The 4,360-nt window shown below is 45.0% G+C and overlaps 1 pseudogene; it reads left to right on the forward strand.

Moving 5' to 3' along the window:
- LOC106507972 lies at positions 3,598–4,004 on the forward strand (annotated as a pseudogene).

A 4,360-nucleotide genomic window follows, 5' to 3' on the forward strand; every position in this document is an offset into this window, starting at 1 on the left:
CCTTCCCAGTCAACTTTTAAGCCTTAACTGGACTTGGGTGTCAGTGGATAAAAGCTTTAGCTGCTCTTGGCAGATTCTCAAAAATTTGAAGAAATGAGTCTTTCAAGTGGCTTTGAAGCTGATAGCGCTAATGGCCTGAACCTAGCCAGAACACAGATTGGGACTTAAACCCACATGCTGGGACTCGAACCCAGCCAAAAGCCAGATTAGGGCTTAAACCCACAGTTTTAAATTCGAGTTGCTCACCTTATGTCTGGACTCACAAAGGTTCAGGTTCTTTAAGCCTCCGTGCAGAAGGAATTCATTGAGAGACAAAATGATGGGCAAGAGACAGACTTATTAGGATAGGACTCTTGTAAGAGATGCAAGTGGGTAAGGAAGGAAGCTCCGCCCCGAGGATCCAATGGGCCAGTTTTCTCATCCAAGGGGCGTGGGGGTTGGAAAGGCCTGCCTCTTCCTTTCTAGGAGTTGTAGCTCCTCCTTAGTATCTGGTAAGGTGTGTATTCAAATCAGCTGAAGGGCGGTCTTCAAACACTTGCACTGGGTCTGAATCTGAATGCAGACCTCGTCCCATCCCCCACCCAATGACCTGAGGCAATTCTCAAACCTCCACTAGTTAAGCAAGCCTGCCATGATCTTCTGTAGGCTTTCTGGAACTTAGAGTGGTCCCCCAGCATCCCCCAGGTTTCCCTCTTTATCTGGGATTCCCCTATTGGGACTTCTACAACCACCTGTGCCTACCCTATCCCTATCCGTTCCACTCTGTGCTTGAAAATTTTTCCTTTTCAGACCACTTTCCATGATTTTGGGCAACTAGCTCCCCAATTATTTGATGATTTGGTGTAACTGGGGACCCCTTTTCCTTTATTTTTCCTTAACTTTGTTTTAGATTTGTCACCTGTAATGCTTTACATTTTGCCATCAATTACCACTTCCTTCAGCCAGTTCTTTCAAATATTGTGTTTTATTACAGAAGCCCTGGGATTACACATCAGGAAAGTTGGGAAATGCAGTACCAAAAATCTACCTATAATTCTGGGAGTTCTCGTTGTGGCAGAATGGAAACAAATCTGACTAGGAATCAAGAGGTTGTGGGTTCGATCCCTGGCCTCGCTCAGTGAGTTAAGGATCCAGCATTGCCGTGAGCTGTGGTGTAGGTCACAGATGGGGCTCGGCTCTGGCGTAGCTATGGCTGTGGTGTAGGCCGACAGCTGTAGCTTCGATTAGATCCCTAGCCTGGGATATGCTGCGAGTGCGGCCCTAAAAACAACAACAACAAACTACCTATAATTCTACTGCCCTGGTGTAACTATTATTTTTGTGAATTATCTTCTAGTATGTTCGTACTGATGATGGTTTACAAGGTCATCTTCATGGCACATCTGATTTCTTTCGACCACGTTATTTCATAGCTTTTTAAAAAAAAATTGGTTATATTTAAAGTTGTACAACCATCACCACAACCTAATTATCACAGCTTCCCCCCACCCCCCAACCCTGATGTTCCTGTGTAGTCTTTCTAGTGCTTACAGCCTCTTGAAGAGAATTGGGTTTTCTGGCTGGATGCTGTCTTTTATTCATTTTGTTTTGTTTTGTTTTGTTTTAGCTGTTTTAGGGCCACACTTGAAGCATATGGATGTTCCCAGGCTAGGGGTCAAATTGGAGCGACGGCTGCTGACCTACGCCACAGCAATGCAGGATCCAAGCTGTGTCTGCAACCCATACCATAGTTCATGGCAACACTGGATCCTTAACTCACGGAGTGAGGCCAGGGGTCAAACCTGTGTCCTCCTGAATACTAGCCAGATTTGTTACTGCTGAGCCATGATGGAAACTCTATTAAAGCCTTTTCTTTTTTTTTGTTTTTGTTTTTGCTTTTTTGCTTTTTAGGGCCATACCCACGGCATATGGAGGTTCCCAGGCTAGGGGTCTAATCAGAGCTACAGCTGCCGGCCTACACCACAGCCACAGCAACTCAGGATCCAAGCCAAGTCTGCAACCTACACCACAGCTCACGGCAACACTGGATCCTTAACCCACTGAGCAAGGCCAGGGATCGAACCTACAACCTCATGGTTCCTAGTCGGATTCGTTAACCACTGAGCCATGGTGGGAACTCCAAAGCCTTTTCTTAATAGCTGTATAATATCTCATCCAATGGACATGCTTCTTAACTACTCTGTTGGACACTTGTGTTGTCTTCAGTTTTATTTTATTGCAAACAGTGTTGCAATGGATGTTCTTCTACAAAGACTTCTTTTCACATTCTAATTATCTTTGTAGGATGGATTCCAAAAAGAGGAATCCCTTAGCCAAGAGACATGCACATTTGATGGCTTTGGCTCCTGTTGTCAAATTGCCAGGCACAAGAGTTGGACCCGCTCGTACTCCGACCTCAGTGATGACTGGGAGAGCTCACTTCCCTCCTCTGTACAAACTCTGCCTGAGATAACGAACAACGACGACCACAGCAAACTGCTCCAAGTTTGACAAGTAGAAAAATGCTATCATATTTAAATGTTTAAGTACTTAGTTTCCAATAATATTTGAGTTTTAATTTTAAATTTTTTTTTTTTGTCTTTTTGCCTTTTGAGGGGCCGCTCCTGCAGCATATGGAGGTTCCCAGGCTAGGGGTTAATCGGAGTTGTAGCCACAGGTCTACACCACAGCTCACGGCAACGCTGGATCCTTAACCCACTGAGCGAGGCCAGGGATTGAACTCGAAACCTCGTGGTTCCTAGTCGGATTCGTTAATCACTGAGCCACGATGGGAACTCAATTTTTAATTTTTATTTATTTATTTATTTTGTCTTTTTTAGAGCTGCACCTGAGGCATATGGAGGTTCCCAGGCTAGGGGTCTAATTGGAGCTATAGCTGCTGGCCTCCACCACAGCCACAGAAACACTGGATCTGAGCCGTGTCTGCGACCTCCACCACAGCTCACGGCAATGCTGGATCCCTAACCCACTGAGCAAGGCCAGGGGTCAAACCTGCGTCCTCATGGATCCTAGTCAGGTTTGTTAACCGCTGAGCCATGATGGGAACTGCAACATTTGAATTATTAAAATGTGTCTATTATCTATTTATATTTCTTTTGTGAATTGTTTGTTCATATTCACCTATTTCTCTATTAGAGTGTTTATCACTTATTCCTTTATAATAACAATAACAGCTTTTGACATTTAAAATTTGTACTGTAGTAAAATACACATAACATAGAGTTTGCTATCTTAACTTTTTGGTGGGGCCTTGCTGGTGGTATTCAGAAGTTCACAGGCCAGAAAGTGGGACGTCTGGCCTGTGAGTGGCTACTTGTCTGTTGAGCTCGGGGTGATGTTTGGAGCTCCTGTTGTGGTGCAGTGGAAACGAATCCGACTAGGAACCATGAGGTTGCAGGTTTGATCCCTGGCCTTGCTCAGTGGGTTAAGGATCCAGCGTTGCCGTGAGCTGTGGTTTAGGTCACAGACACGGCTCAGATCTGCCATGGCTATGGCTGTGGTGTAGGCTGGCGGCTACAGCTCCGATTAGACACCTAGCCTGGGAACCTCCATATGCTGTGCGTGTGGCTCTAGAAAAGACAAATAAAATAAAATAAAATGGGTGACCTTGAGAAGGGCAAGAAGGTCTTTGTTCAGAAGGGTGCCCAGTGCCACACTGTAGAAAAGGGAGGCAAGCACATGACGGGGCCAAACCTCCATGGTCTGTTTGGGCAGAAGACAGGTCAGGCTCCTGGATTCACTTACACAGATGCCAACAAGCACAAAGGCATCCCCTGGGGAGAGGAGACACTGCTGGAACACTTGGAGAATCCCAAGAAGTACATCTCTGAAACAAAAATGGTCCTCGCTGGCATTAAGACGGAGGGAGAAAGAGACGACTTGGTAGCTTGTCTCAAAAAAGCTACTCCTGAGTAAAAGTTGGCCACCGCCCTGTTCATTACAAGACCGACATGTGTCATGACTTTTATGTGTGTACCATATTTAAACTGATCTCATACACTGGACTTCAGAATTCGGAATGTTTCTGTTGGATGGTCCTGATTTAAATACGGTTGGTTGGTGGCTAAATGAATGCGGTCAGCTTTTTGAATTTTAGTAGTAATTCCAGCTGCACGAGTACTAGCGCTGCCTTCCTCTCCTACAGAGATGGTTAAACGTGAGTGCGGAGTGTTAAACTTTTCAGGAAAATGGTGCCTACCTTCTCAGAACCTATAGGAGACTGGTTTCACATTTAGATTTCTATAACTGGTTATATGATTATATTTAAATACTGAGATGATCCCTTTGCTATCTCATAGAACAGAGCAAGATTCACCTGTGTTTCAAGTTGTGTTCAACTAGCCTGGTAAGGCACGAGCTG

The sequence above is a fragment of the Sus scrofa genome, chromosome 12 (genome assembly GCF_000003025.6).
Source record: "Sus scrofa isolate TJ Tabasco breed Duroc chromosome 12, Sscrofa11.1, whole genome shotgun sequence".
Taxonomy (NCBI): domain Eukaryota; kingdom Metazoa; phylum Chordata; class Mammalia; order Artiodactyla; family Suidae; genus Sus; species Sus scrofa.